Source organism: Oenanthe melanoleuca, chromosome 3 (assembly GCF_029582105.1).
Source record: "Oenanthe melanoleuca isolate GR-GAL-2019-014 chromosome 3, OMel1.0, whole genome shotgun sequence".
NCBI classification, from domain to species: domain Eukaryota; kingdom Metazoa; phylum Chordata; class Aves; order Passeriformes; family Muscicapidae; genus Oenanthe; species Oenanthe melanoleuca.
Window position 1 is genome coordinate 105,898,258 of NC_079336.1, and position 15,891 is coordinate 105,914,148.

The 15,891-nt window shown below is 45.5% G+C and overlaps 1 protein-coding gene across 1 annotated transcript in view; it reads right to left on the minus strand.

The window, feature by feature from the left end:
* SLC8A1 (solute carrier family 8 member A1) overlaps positions 1-14,981 on the minus strand; it is a 118,747-nt gene extending 103,766 nt beyond the window's left edge. The window contains exons 1-3 of the mRNA XM_056487521.1: positions 14,912-14,981; positions 2,788-2,958; positions 1,051-1,166 (exon numbers count right to left, since the gene is read on the minus strand). The gene's annotated coding sequence lies outside the window, so the exon portion shown is untranslated. The remainder of the gene's footprint in view (positions 1-1,050; positions 1,167-2,787; positions 2,959-14,911) is intronic.
* Positions 14,982-15,891: the final 910 nt, after the last annotated feature.

Sequence of the window (15,891 nt, forward strand, 5' to 3'; positions counted from 1 at the left end):
GCCCAGGTCCTCAGGTGCAACAAGAACTGTGGGAAAGCAGAGACATTGTTTTAGCTCCTGCACCCTCTTACACCTTCTTCCTCTTATCTTGTCAGCTCTGCCTGTAATTTTGGTCACCACTGGCAAAAGAGCAACCAAGAATTTTACCTTTTCACCTTTGAATTTCATTTGTGCTTTTCTTACTTGCTTTCAAAAAAAAAAAAAATTTTTTTAAGATTTTTGCACCACTGTGTCCTTCAGCAGAGATGGAAAACTAAATTTCTCTGTTCAACATGAGGGGTAAGATATGGACAATGTCACAAAATTCCTTTGTAAAGCACTTTGTTATGAGCTGACCAGCCAACAAGCGAACTACTTATAATTAGTGTTGCAGCAGTTATGGATATTTTTAGTTATTTGGTTTAGCTTATTGCCTACATATGAAATGAAAGACATTTCCAAATAAGAATTTGGTTTAGAAAAAAACCATGATTTTGTGTTCAACAGCTAATTCCGATTTTCTGCCTCACCTCTTTTGATTTAAAACTCTTTAGAGGAGGGATAAGTTTGCATCTGGCCATGTGTGGTGCTTTGATGGTACTCAGTTCTCCCAGCAGGGCCATTGATATAAAATGAGCACATCTAAATGTGTGCAGCATGCACAGTGCTGTGCTGGGCTCAGGAGCTGAGCAGAGCAGTGGATGTGTATCAGTGCCATTTGGTTTGGCAGGGGCTGCAGGATGCAAGGCACTGCACAAGCTGGCATGGCAAAAGGATAGTGTGAGCAGGAAAAATTGTCATGGTTGCAGCAAACACAATCCCTGCTGGTGCTTTTCATCCTGCACACTGAAATCCAATCACTGCGCCACTAAGCAGTGGAACTCAAATTTTAGTCATGGAGTTCTCCCTAAAACTCCCTAATTCCCTCAGTAATGTTGCTGACCTACTTCCCAGCTCTTTCAGTGAATACAGTGCCCAGCTCCTCTGGATCCCCAAGACTGTGCTAATGGGTATCCACCGGTGAGCTGCCCCCCGAAGAGCCAGGCACGCCCACGGCTCCTCCGGACTCACCTCTCTCCGCAGCTTGCAGTGTGTGTTCCTGGCTCCCAGTCCTGCCTCCTGCTCAGAAAGGCTCCTCCTCGGAAAGGCTGCTTCAGCTGCGGGATTTCTGTGGCATTCCAGGGGAGCTGAAGGAAACAAAGAGTTTGTCAGTGTTTGTGTTGATGCTCATTAGTCCATGAACCCTCTGTTTCCACCCAGCCCTAATGGCACTGGGACAGAAAAGGTGAAGCAGCACTATCCCCTCTGAACACAAGCAGCTTTCATCTGTCTGCTTCAAAAGAGACTGGTTAGGAGAAATATGAGGCTGGGAGGCTTGGAGAAAATGTGCCCCACTCTCCAGTCCCTCACACACCCCTTTCCAGGGATATTTAGACCTTTATTTCTTACAGTCTCCAAGAGAAAGGGGGAGCTGGCTCTGAAGGAAAGGTTGTTGGGGTGGGAGAGACAGCGAGTCCAGCTGCTGAGAGGAGCTGCTGTGCTCCAGGACTGCTCCCCCATGCAGTGGCCATGGTTTCACAGTGCTGAAGTGGTGGCTGTGGCAGAATGGAGCTCTGCATGGGCTGTGAAATCTGCTGGGCGAGCTGAGCAAACGCTCCTGCGCCCTGCCTGATGCTCTGTCAAAAACACAGCAAGACTGCTCGTGTCCTGACACAGCAAGTTTTGCCATGTGGGCACATCCATGCTTCAGCATTCCTGGACTGTGCTGGAAGAGGCAGCACTTTGCTCCAGCTACCTCTACCTGCCTGTCACTCTTTGCAGCCATGCACCCACCACTGCAGCCATGCTTACAACCACTAATCACTCCTCTCCAAATCATGGAGATCCTCATGCCAATAGTAGCGAATGGCTCATTCATTCATTCCCTCATTCATTCACTCCCACCCACAGCTCTCTCCCACAGCAGCCTGCATCTCTCTGCAGTTGCTGGAGGAGGTTTCTGAGAATTTTCTGCATGTGCACAGCACAAAGGCAATTCCTGCTGGCAGAGGTTGGGGTTAGTGGGCTGTGGAGCCTCGAGCACAGGACAGAACGGTGCAGGCCAATTCTCTGCACGGTGCCTTGGGGAAAAAGACATCTGATCTGCTGCACAGTTTAGAGGAGGGGGGACACAAAGCCTCAGGAACTTTTTTGCTTGGAAAATTTCTGCCTTATGTTCCCTGTGAGAGAGAAGAGGTCAGGGCAATGCTGAGCTCAGCCAAAGCGTGCTCATCTCCGAGGAGCTGTCCTACCACCCTTTCTCATCCCTTCTTGGAGCACCTCCTCAATGGAATGCTTTGGTGAGGATGCTGGAGGATAACCAGTGAGCCTGCTTTGGCTGCTTCTCTCTGGTCATGGCTTTCCTCGAGGCCCTCAGGAGATGCCTGAGAGGCCCTGCAGAAGCAGATGGGTTGTCACCTCTCTTGCCATCCATCTGCCTTTGCTCCTCGCTGCAGCAGGCTTGAGCATGCGCTCCCTGAACGTTCTCTGGCTCTCCTGTGTGTGCTCTTGGCAGAGACCTGGAGATCCCTGGAGAGTGGTGTTTCTAAAAAAGATGCTTAGAAACACTGTTTCCAGCAATTTGAGCACTTCCTTTCACTGACACCCTCAAACCAGCCTTTGCTGTTAGGAGGATAAATCAGGCATTTAGAAATGTGGCAGATGGAGTGGGACACAGCAGTGAGTAGGCAGGGCAATTTTGTGTGCTGGACATCAATATATTTCTTTTTGAGCTGTCTAGGCAGTGCCTCCTTAACTGTTTCCCAGTACCTGGTACAGCCTGAGTCCCGATGGTCCCGTGGAGGTCTGATTACATCACAGCTGTCCATCAGCCAGCCAGGGGCTTGGTTGTGAAAGGTGTCTTCTTCCCTGGAAAACTGAGAGTACAGGCTGCACCCCGGGGAGGGAGGAGGCTGTGCTCGATGGAATGTTTTGGCACACCTGTGAAAAATGGGCAGTGTGTGATTTTCTGTCACTCCCCTTTGAGAGCCTGCAGAGGTAAATGGAGAAACAGAGCTTGTGCCACCTTAGAGATTCCCCCTGGATATTTGCTCTGTGCTGTGTTTTATGCATGTTTAAACAATAAATCCAGAACACCAATTCATGAGCATAGCATTTAACAGCTTGGGAGAGAGCTTTCCTGGAAGAAGCATTGACTGGCCAAATTTTGCAGATTTTTTTTCCATTTGCTTATGTGTAACAGGCAACAAAAGTACACTTGCACTGGAAACCACCTGCTGCATGGGGACTGAAAGAAGGAGTAGTTAGAGGGGCTGGACTTGAGTTTAGGAAGCTTGGAAATGGGGAGAGCTGCACATATTTCGCAAGCATTTGGGCTGAAAAACAAGCCACACATTCTTCTCTTCAAATTCTGCTTCACGGCCTTACTTCTCTTTTTTGGAAAAAACCTGCTTTCTGGTCGCCAGGCATGTACAGGAAAAATTCAATCTGTGCATAGAATGGCTTCAGCAGCTGGGCTTATTGTGAGAGATGTACAAGGTGCAAACTGTCTCCTCACTCTTCTCAAAGGGGTAGGAACGAAAAAGCTTTCTGGCAGCTGCCAATTGTCTCGCCAGCAGTGCATGCTAATACCAGCATCTCACTTCCACTTCTCAGGCAAAAACCAGCTCCTAGCTGGAGCCACTGGATCACTGGGAAATGAAGGACCAGATGTCCCCTGCTGAACTGGCTGTCCCTTAGCATCTTCTCCTAGCAAAGCCATGGCACCAATGAAGCTTTGTTTTGCTGTTGCAAGACTTCAGAATGCAGATGCAAATTTCCAAAATGCAGGTGCAAGGTTGACTGAAATGTGTTTCCCAGTGAAACCATAACCCAGTGACTCTGATGCTGCCCTGCAGAGGGACCTGGAAGTGCAGTGTGCCAGCCCTGGGGCAGCACTGACCATCAAATAGGCTCTAGCACTCTCCAGCTGACACTCTTCCTTACCATTCCAAGGCCTGGAAAAATTTTGGTTGAAAAAAGAATTCCCCCTGCCTCAAGTACAGAATTGAAAAGTAACAAATAACACGTTCTCTGGATTTGTCTTCTGCTTTTGAGCCCTAGAGTTCGGTGCTTTCCAATTTACTTGGCAACCAGAAGTCAAAAACTGTAAGAGTGCTGAAACAGTAATCACATGACTCCAGGAGCTGGGACTTCCAGAAAAACAGAAGTGCAAATACCATGTGGCACTGTCTGGGAGCTGTGTCCTGCAAACTGGGGACTGTGAGGCTTCCTCTGCAGCTCTGGCCCTATTCCTGCTCTGATCCATGAGCAAGGTTCCCATAGTTACCAGTGGGAAGCACAAGGCAAATCAGATGTAGTGCACGGCTCTGGCTGTGGCCCCTGGTTGTGAAAGTAATTTGGCCTCCTCTGTATCATCTGTTTGCCAGCCTTCAGCCAGGCTGGGCATTCCAGGGAAAAATATCCTTTTTTATTAAAAGTGAGATGTGACTGGCCTCAGCTGCACAAAGCACCATATTTGTATTTAATTTTTATATTTTAAATCAAGAAAGCTGGTGGAACACCTTGCAAAAGCCAGGCCCATTGGGTGAGAGGCTGTACAATGATTTCTCCTAAAGAGAAAATTTCTTCATGTGGTGGGCTCTGGTCTGCTGTCCTTGAGGATGGTCAGAAATGTTCCCTGGCTCCTTCTGCTTTGACTTTACCAAGCTGTGCCTCAGCCCTGCTTTGTTTCACCTCCAAGTGGCCTTGCCTGGTGAGGTGCCCCTCCAGCACAAGCTCTGCCAGAGATGAGTTCTGGAGTCCTGGGGGCAGGGGAACGTGTTGTCTCTGTCAATCAGTCAATTTTAGGCCACAAGGACCCAAATGTGGCTGGAATTTCTGTGCTCCTTGGTCTTCCCAAGGCACCTTGGGGAAATTCTGTGTCCTTGCTCCTGGCTGACTTCCCCCCTGGGACAGCTGAGACAGCAGCAGGGTTCTTTCCCCAGTTTCCTTCCCCACAGCTTAGTCTGCTGGACTCACACTGGTGCACACACAAATCTTGTGCTGTCTGGGCACAGTGTGCTCTGTTTCTTCTGTTTTCATCTGAAGAAGTATGAACCAAAAATGCTTCTCCTCTCTGTGTTGCCTGCTCGAGTAGTACTGAGGCAGAAACCAGTGCTGCACGCCCTGAACAGAGGAATTGAAGCCCTACATGTAAAGGGAATTTACAAAAAAAAAAAAAAACAAACAAAAAAAAAAACCAAAAAAAAAACAAAAAAAAAAACCCAAAAAAAACCAAGAAAGCCAGATGTAACTTCCTGATTATTTAGTGGTTATGGGTTTGAGGGTTTTGCTGGACACTTTGGAGATATGAAACTGCACCCTTTGTAAGACCGGAGTCTCCTTTCAAATTCCCATGCTGTCACATGCTAGTCTGTTTCCCCCTTGGAATTTCAAACAGGGCCTGTTCAAAAGCTGCTCTGAGCTGGATGTTTTTATCATGTCATTCTGGATTGTGATGATGCTTTAAAATGATTGAAGATGCTTCTTTGCCACCTGCCTCATGGTTAGAGATCCCCAAGTCCCATAAGGGAATCTTCTGCTCTCATGGGAAGCTGTACCCAGCTTCTCTGCAATCTGTTTTGGTTCTGAGGCTGTAGAACCAGTTCTCTGGTGTGTAGGCAGCTGTATGTTTGGTAGAGCAGTGTCTCACAGCCTGATGGGAATACAGGATTTCCCTTTCCACTCAGCTCCCCTCCATGTGCACCTCAGTCACTCAGGAACTTTCTGCCCCCTGCACCTCAAGATACCAGTGTGGTATTTTGGTAATTGTGCCAGGGCTGTTAACAGCACCTGGATTTTATTTGCCATTGGTAGATTACAGAGTTAACAGCTGTATTTATATGACCAGTGGCATCAGGAAAGCAAACAGGAGAAATAAGAGAAGTAAGAGGTCTTGAAGACATGATTCAAGAGGAAACATTGCAAGAATGCAAACTGACAAGTCAAGAGGAGACATATATCCTTGCCCCATCTGAAAGAGTAGGTGCTTTCCATTCCTCCTGTTGATGTGATAAGAAGCCAGGAGGTTAAACCATAGGCAGGGACACTGAAGTTTGGCACAAGGAAAAACTTCCTATAGCCATGAGAGTAATGGTGCAGGCAGCTGGACTGTCTGTAAAGAGACAGAAGTGTGCATTTCATCAATGAAAGGTTTTAAGATCAGGATGAGCAAACCTCAGCTCAGGTGTAGGTGACCTAGTTCTCAACATCATTTCACCAGAAAAATGAATCTGAGAGATGAAAAATCAGGAGACACCCAGCACATCACAAAGAGAAAACCAAGACTGTGATTAGTCTGAAAGGAAAAACGACATGCCTTTAGGATTTGGGTAGAAATTTGGTGTTGCAGAAGAGTTAGAACATTGGAAATTAGGCCATGCTGGGAGAGCATAGTGAATCTAGGTGGCAATACTGTCCAATTTCCCACAGCCTGGGAGCAGGCTGACCTTTGCTCCAGCTGGCAGCCAGTTTCCTGGGTGGATGAGCCATTGAGCTCACAGGACACCAGGGAAGAGAGCTGATTGCTGCTCTGAAGCCCATGGTATATCCCACTTGTGTTTTGTCCTGTCAAGGCTTGTTCCAGGCTGTTGTTGTTTAGTAATGGCATTCCCCAATTTAATAGAGCCACTAAAGCCACGGGCTGCTCCCCCCTCCCAACTGGAGGCACAAAAAGCAAAGATCATGGGCTGAGATGAGAACAATTTACTGGGAACAGCAGAGAGAGAAGAGAATGAATGGCAACAGCAACAATATAAATTTCAAAAGTGTGCAGAGAGAGAGTGATTCACATGCCAGTATGCTCACGAGGGAGCCATTTTTTGCACAGGCAGATAGTGATGGAAAAAAATGCTAATTGTTTTAAACTAAAGGAGAAGAGATTTAGATTAGATGTTAAGAAGAAATTCTTTACTGTGAGGGTGGTGAGGCACTGGAACAGGTTGCCCAGAGAGGCTGTGGATGCCCCATCCTTGGGAGTGTTTCTGGCCAGGTTGGATGGGGCTTTGAGCTGGTCTTGTGGGAGGGGCAGGGGATTGGAACTGGATGATCCTTAAGCTCCTTTCTAAGCCAAACCATGCTGTGATTCCATGATTCTATGAAAATAATATATTTATTTTAATATCAGGGTTAACCCTGACTTATCCAACCCTGACTTAGCCCTGACTGGCTGTCTAACTACATGAAATAAAGGCATGAGAAGTTACCAGAACCTGCAGATTGTAAGAAGGGGGTGATGTACATGCAGCTGACCATGTCTGATCAGTAGCTACACTGAATAGACAGCAGCAGGAAAAACGGCAGGAAAGAGAAACATTGCTGCTAACAAGGGTGGGGTGCCAGCTTAATCACTTGTTTGTCTGGGGCAGAAGGGCTGGATAAAGAAGCAGAACCCTGGAAGGAAAAAAGAGGCAAAACCAAAATATAAGCAAGTGGCACAGTCAGGAGTGATCTGGGGCTTTTGGTCAGCTGTGAGCTCGATTGTGGCAAGGTGACAAATGAGCAGCACAGGTGTGGAGCTGTACCTGGAGCCAGCCAGGTCACAAATATCTGCCACATCCAGCACACCCCCAGCTCCTCATGAGCCTGGCTCAGCACAGGGCTTTCCTGCAGATGGCTTTGTGTGCCAGAGACCCTGCTGAAGTGTCTGCATAAGACACTGCCACAAAGGAAGGGACACACGGCAAGTGACATCCATGCCAAAGGCAAGAAATGAAGTTACAGCTCAGGATGAAGGCAGGGCATCTGTGCTGGCAAAACATCAACTTTATTAAGGTTAGAGCCTTCAAACTTGTCTTGCTCTGTGATTTTCCATAAGCTGCATACATCAAGGCACGTTTCAAGATAATCAGACCGTCTGTTTCAAAGAGAAGAATGCTAAAATTTGTTCTTATCAGCAATGTTGATAAGAACATGTTCTTATCAACAGGGACAGAAAATGTCTAGAAAACATCAGTAGTGGCACAGCTTGTAATTCCTGCAAACTTGTCTTGTTTTGTAGCATTCTTCTAGGTCTGTGCCCTAAAGCATGCTCAAAATAGTCTGCCTGCTTAGTTTTAAGTCAGGAACACTGAAATTTAGGGTAAAAGGCTGAATACCTTGTTAGTGCATTATGGTGGAGGTACATCTTCAGGCATTTTAACACCTTAAGGCTCTTTCCAGGTACACATGAAGGAGGTGCACATACAGACAGACTTGTCCTGGCTTCTAAAAATGCAAGGGCTCTCACCAAAGTATAAATCCTCAGGTGGGTCTTTGGTGATTTGTTTCAGTGGCTTTAAAAATCTAAAAAGGGTCTGACTAATTTTTCTAAAATAGTCATGACTTGTCCTGAATCATAACTGATGATTGATAACTTAACAGACAAATCATTGCCCACTAAGCAGATTTTCAGTGGCAAGCAGTACAAAGATTTCTCTTCTCTGAAAACAAAATGTTCACATTCCCCTCATGATCCCCATACACATCTCCATACTCACAGCAGAGAACCTTCAAGATTAACTCTTTTGTCAAGATTAATTTGGACACATGTCACACTTCAGGGGAAGGGTGAGGTTATTAGCAAGGCTCTAAAAAACTCTAAAGTGTTGGTTACTCTTGCTCTCAAAGCTTCACTTACAATCAAATCAGCTCAAGCCAAAAGGCAAATCTCTCCGTTATCAAGAAAGATGCTTTGTGGAGCATCTCTTTTCCACAACCAGTGGCTAAAACAGCAGGATCACAGAATGTTTTAGGTTGAAAAGGGCCTCTAGGACCATGAGTCCAGTTGTTAACCTGACACACTGAAGTCCATCACTAAACCTTGTCCCCAGCCACCACACCTGCACATCTTTTCAATACCTCCAGGAATAGTGATTCAATCATTTCTTACATAAATAAACAGGACTCATCCCAATAATGAGGCCTGGGGAACACCCCTAGTGATGGGAGGAACTTTTCAATGTGTTTGTTTTCCCAGCAGTGCAATGGGATTTGTCCAGGATATAACATGGCAGGATCACAGGGATAGAGTGCTGGACCTTGTTGTGTTAAACCTTTGAGTAATGTAAGCAGAGAGCAAAGCAAGGACACCTCACACAGCTGCATGTCTCTCTTTTTGCAGTGTTTTTCTCATGAATTAAGGCTACCAAGGAGATTTGGAAGACTAGAATTCCACAAAGAATTGGTTCACCAGGGACTTGGAAAACCATGCATAAGAGGTAAAATGCTCAAAGTTAAACTTATCTCCTTGGTCAGGACACAGCTTCTGCCCTGTGCATGTGGCTTACATCTGAAAGATGTCATAGCAGGCAGCACAGCAGCAATAAACATCATTACTGTGGACACTCAATAAAAATGGGGACCTGCTTATCCAGATAAAGATAGGACAATCCACAACATCTGTCTTGCTCCCAAACTGGGCATTTTTCCTGGACAGAGAGTGCTTTCAGAGCTTCAAGTAGCTATGTTCTAGATCTGTGAGTTCATCTTGAAATAATAGTTGGCAGCCCAAAGCAATGTAACATTTAGCATGCTTTACAGGGCCATATGGAATAAGTTACACTGGAGTAAAACAAACACCAGTCTCTCACATCCAGTGTTATTGTTAACAACTTACTGGGCTGTGTGTGTTTTTCAGCAGCAAGGATGACTCACTAAATAACAGGATAATACCATGGATCACTAGCATGTTGTGGTTTGTGGCCACAGGAAGGGTTTACTTTTATTGAGCACAAGTTGGCAGTCTCAGCACACCAGCAGCAAACCCAGAAGTTTATTGCTGCATCTAGGGCAGAAGCATAAGATCTCTACTTGGAGCCTTTCCCTAAACCAAAAAAATAACACGGGATAATTCTCCTATCATGCTTGCCAGGCTGCAGCAAAAGCAAGGAGCTGAGAATTAGAGGCTGGGAAAGAAGTCATCACCTTGGATTTGCTTCCTTGCTGTGGTGTGTGGATATGGCAAATGGTGATGCTGGGAGGGGATCTTTCAAAGAGATGGGATCCCTGCTCCCACACTGGAGCCTGGATGCCTCTTTTAGCAGCAGGTGTCAAATCAAGCAGGTTTGGAAGGGTGAAGAGGGTGTAGGGCAAGAGATAGAATCGTGCACCAAACCCCTGCAGAAATCCTGAGCGTGGTGAGGGATGCCTTAGGTGGACCAGCCCAGCCCATCAGCTGCTTCATGGCTCTTCAGGCTTCTCTGCCTGAGGCTGAAACCATGCCCAAGTCACAGGGGGCCAGGCCCCTTCATCCCCTCCCCTGAGCTCCTGTGCTGTCCCTTGCTTCTTAAGGCTTGTTGAGATGTGACATTCCCTGTGTAGCCTGGGAGACCTCGGTGTCTGCAGGGGTGCAGTAGCCAGAAGGGGACAAAGTTGGGACTGGAAGGTTTTTTGGTAGCCCCTCACATCATTGCCAGGAGCAGGGGAAAGTGTTATCAGGAGAGTGGGTCTGTGTGAGTTGTTTCTTTTCTTTATCTCCTCTGACATTCAGCATTATTGCTGTTACTGTTCGTTTTCTTATCCCATTGCTGTTTCCAGTAAATCATTCCTATGTCAACCTCTGATCTTTGCTTTTTGTTCCTCCAGCTGGAGAGGAGAGGGAGCAGCACAGAGTGATTTTAGTGGCTGTGTTAAACTGGGGAATATTGCTCCTAAACCACAACAAGGGAACATTTCCTGTGCTGTTTCCAAGAGGGACTCAAGGAAACCTGACATAGAAAGGCAGCAATAATTTTGCAGGCCCCATTCTTGCCCTTTCCATGTTTTCTCATTTTCACATTTTCCTCTATTTTCATGCTTTTGCTTATATAAGAGGGGTAAAAACCTCCAAATTGATGTTCCAGTGGAAGAAGGAACATCTCTCTGGAAGAGCAGGAAAGGATGTGTGGTGGTGCCATGCAGGATTAGTCTGCAACCTCCGTGGCACACTGTGGTCTGTGGGATAACCTGAGAAACACCACAGGGACAAAGTTCTGGTGAAACTCATCCTGAGAAGAGCTCGAAAGCCCTGGGGGACTGATGGCAGGAAAAGGATTTTATACACTATTCAGTGCACTTTATTCCCATGGGGAGTAAAGCAACCCAGGTGATGAATCTCCTGCTGGCAGGGGAAAATCTATACCTGAACAGCTCTCTTGGCAGAAGAAGTTCCTGAGCATTTGTCCTTTTTTTTGGTTATTTAGAGATAAGTCATTAATCATTGTTAAGCTGTGTGGAATCAATACTAGTCTTCCCATTGTACCTTTACCCAATACTCACATTTTGCAGAATACCAATTCTGTTAGCATTTTCTTTCTCCTATGCCCACCTTTCTCCATAAATAAGCTGATGTAGAATCCTCCAGAGTGAAATGTTCTCCTCTCCTCTCCTCTCCTCTCCTCTCCTCTCCTCTCCTCTCCTCTCCTCTCCTCTCCTCTCCTCTCCTCTCCTCTCCTCTCCTCTGTCTCTGGAAAAGACTCAGATAGAGACATCACAAACTGAAACCTGCATTTTATGATAGCAGTGTCAGAGTTCAGCATTCCAGGGATTTGGGAGAGATCCTAAAAACAAACATCCCAAACTCAGGAGGAAGTTCAGCATTAAATATAAGAGAAATCCAAATATGTTGAAGAATGGAGATCAAAATAACTTCAGCTTTGCCCTGCAGTGGCCCCATGCAATAAGAATACATTTATGATTAGATAACAGTGATGGTTGGAGCCCTAAATAGGAATAAACTGAGTTTTGAAGACCTCCAGGTTTACTATATTGTTGCTTTTCCCCTATGTGTTGCCAGAATAATAGTGAGTTCCCCAAAGGAACAACTCCAGAATGAATGTCCACTCATAAATTCCCTGCTTAACTTGCAAATTTTCAGAAAACTCCACCACTACTTAAAGCTATCTTGTTGTTGCCTCTTGTGTAAGAATAGGAAGAAGATGTTTTTGCAAGAAAACCAAAGAAGAGAGCTGGACATTTTCAGATTTTTTTTAAGAGGTCTCGATTCCTGGACCAAATTAGAATTGAATTGGCAAATGGGTCTACAGGTTTCTAGGCTGGGAGCAGGCAAAGCCATTGCACAAAGCCCATTTTGCAAGGACATAGGCAATAAAGTGTATCTGGCCAGAGAAGTGGATCAGTCTGTCAGCATGTCTCCAGAATCTGCTCCAATCTTTTGACTTCCTAGAGAAAAGACAGAGATGGTGTCCAAACACCATCCTTCAGGAATAACCATAAAACATTGAGGTGTCTGGAGAAGGAGAATATGCAGTGGGCTTACTTCAAGTCAGAGCCAGTTTGCAAAGTCCTTGCTGAGCAAATTCAGGGTGTAGCTCTCCTCTCTGATTTCTTTTTGGGGATGCTCTCTTCTTGGGCACGCTGTAAACCACAAAGGCTTTGCCTTCTCACACTGAAGTCTGAATTTGGTGACTAACTGTGGATGTCTGGTGCAAAGACTTTCTTCAGATGTGCTGTCTGAAACCCAAGTGTGTTTGGGTTTGTTTTTTTAAAGCCACTAAGGTTTGGGAGCACAAGCCACCAGTGTGCATCTAGAGGTCCTGGGTGCCTTGGCTCCTCTCATGAGCCACAGAACACATTTCTGCTCCCTCCAAGTGCCACAGGTTGGGTGAGGAGAGCTTTACCCTGGTCAGAGTCCAGCAGGAATAGGCACAGAGCTGAGCTTTGCCCTTGATCCTTCCCTGCTGGTGTGCTGCTGCCCCGACCGAGCCTTGCTGAGGCTGCTTGTGAGACAGAGCAGAGCTCCCCCTTCCCCCTCTCTGCCTGCACTCTGGCAGAGAACGGAGCGTGGGAGGATGCTCGGAGACTGCAGCACTCATAATGACTAGTCACTTATAAAAGATGTTAGTGATACTATCACTGATGCTTTATGTGGCTCTTTGTATTCATGGCTGGGGTCTGAACGAGATCCCATCGGCTCCAAATCCCAGCCGTGCCCACGGCTAATCAATAGTAAATATTAATAACAGGCAGCACACTGATAATAGCAATAAATACCAGGGACAACACGGCCTGCCTGGAAATGCTCCCGAGAGAGGGAGGGGGCACAAAGGGCAGTCTGCCCTGGGGCTGGCAACCAAGAGATGACTCATGCCACCAGGGCTCTGTCTACCAGGCCTCACTGCCCCAGCCTCTGGACCAAATGGAAACAGCAAATTAAATAAGTCCCAGCTTTTCCAGCTCCATCCTGCCATCCTCTTCCTGGCCTGCCCAGCACAGCTGTTGGGTAACGCCTTGCTCAGGGATCACACATATCAGCTGGTCCTTGTGGCTCTTGGGGAAAGGAAAGCTCACAATCTGGGGCTGGGAGGGAGAGAAAGCGGAAAAAGTTGAAAAATAGTTTTTCTATATCAGCAGGTTTACAGCAACCTATGAACCAGGACCATATCCAATAGAAAATGGAAGCAATCTGAGTAAGAGTGAAAGGCAGAAATATTATTTCACAGCATTAGCAGCTAAAAGGTTTATTTGTTAGTGACTCACTACCAGTTTAAAAGCTATCTATTGACCCCAATTGTTTAAAGATTGATTTCTGTGCCAGCATTCCTGTAGGCAGCTGGCACGTGTTTTAAAGGTACCTCTCAAAAGAAGCAAAGTTTGCCTAGCAGAGACAAAGGAAACCAGACAAAGAGGGGATGTCTATTTCAGTGAGGGTGAAAACTGAGGAAAGTGGGGATATCTGTGGAGATGCTGGCTAAATAAGGGAAGATGAGGGCATTGGCCCTTTCAACTGCAGACTCTACTGTGGGGTTACAAGCAAACACTTCCATTATGTTCTTCTTATGTAAGGAAAAGAGAAAGCATTTTCATTCATGAATGGAAATGTTTATGACATTTGTGGTCGAGTGATTTCCCTTTACGATCATCCTTCATATCTCTGGAAATCTACAATTTCAATCATACTCCTGGTATTATTTTGAGTTCTTTCTGTATAATTTCCCTTCACCTGCTCTGATGTTTTTTTTCCAGTCTATTAACCACCTGAAAAATGACAAAGCTTTACCTAGAAATTTGCAGTGGGATTATGAATACTATATTATAACACCTGAAAACACATGAACTGTTAATCCAAAGCCATTCACCAGCATTTAAAGAAAAACCTCATGTTTAACTGTACCACCATATACCAACCGGATTTTAAGCCAAGGCTATAAAAAGCTTTTTTGTGTTCTTTTTAACAAAACACTTGGTGAAAAAAGCCTCTCTGCCAAGGCTCTACTCTGGTTTTTTTGACAGTGCCCAATTCCCAGAGCTGACACATTTCTGTGCTAGTTTGAAGGAGACCTATTACTTCAGTAGTTTGGAAATATTCACAACAGCACACAGCTGTTTTCGCTGGAGCTGACTTTCACAACGCTGTAATGGCAGTTAAAACTGTACCAAAAATCCTTGCACAGGATGTAATCAACCTCAAATCTACAGAGAAATATTGGGAAACTGCCTTCAAGTGCCAAGAAAAACAACAGTCGTTTACAAGAGCTCTTCCTAATGTCCAGTCAGCTCAACCCAAGTGAAATGTATTTCTCAAAACGAAAGTAGCAAAGAGCAGGGAAGAAAAAGCCCTTGACTCTTTAAATGAATTTTTCTAAACAGAAACACAGAGAGGCTCTGACACTGGCAATCACCACTGGTCCCTCCTGCCCGCTGAAGCTCTATCATCACCCAGCCTGCAAATCCACTTCTGGAGTGATACAACTCTTGTTTTCCAACATTTTTCTCTTGCCTCCTTCAGACACTTGGAAGGTTCCTGTCCCTCCAGCGGCAAAGCTGTTGCATGTCATGTTTCCCTGCTCAGAGAGCTTAACCATTATCCAGCCACTGGAGCCATCCCATTGCCCCAGATTTATGGCTTTTCCCAGGATGCCAGTCCAACCCAATCCCCAGGTGCTCCCAAGAAACTCCTGAGTCTCTTTTCACTTACCCCAGCCGAGGCTCAGCAGTTGTGGGCAATGCAGGATGGAAAAAAGCCCTCATATGATAGTGTCTCTATATTTACCAGAAAGAAAGGAGCCGGGGTGCTTGTCCTTTAAGTGTCTCTAAAGATGGTTTGCATAGCTGGATCTCAGCTTATCTATGCTTTTCTGCTTTTGCTTCCATACATGGATCTGTTCCCAACAGTAACTCCAAGCTGTCGAAAAGAAGCTATCTGGCAGCTTTCAGCTTCATCTGACACGTAAATGAGCGCGAATAAATAATTACATTTTCTGCCATCTCCTTCTTTTTTTATTTTTTATTTGCACCTCAGGACACCGTTTCTTTTTTTCCTTCTCCCCAGATTAACATTTTGCTGTTTTTCCCAAAGCAATTCCTAGGGGAAAGCAAACAGAAATGACCCAGGCAGATTTTTTTTCTTCCTCTCCCGCAGGCTCACATAATTTCATTCTCATAAATATCTTTTTTTTTTTTTTTTTTTTTTTTTTTTTTTTTCTATTTGCTGTGCTGATAGGTCAGAGTTTTGCATGTTTGCTACTTGGAATCATGTCAAAGCAATATACATAATGTCTGTAGCAAAGGAAGGTTAAAAGTCAAATTTTTGGAGAGAGAGAATACAGCTGAGCCACGTGACTGCTCCCAGATTAGCAGCAGTAGCAGGAGTAAGCATTCCTCTGATATTACAGTAGCCACCGTGGGACATGCCTGAAACACTGAAGAGAGAAGCTGCAGATCTATTTGTGAATAAATCACTCCTTGCTCTTTTCCCCATCTTTCTAGGTACTTTCCTAGTTCCTAGGTTTCAGTTTCAGAAAGGGCTGATAAAGGACAAAAATGGGAGGGAGCCCTGTGGCACAGGTCAGGAAATAAGTCATATAATTACCTTTAGCTCTGCCCTTTGTAATCTTTGCTGTGCAAATGGAAATGTTAAGGGCTCCAATGAAAGGGGAACACTAAATAGATGTCTTT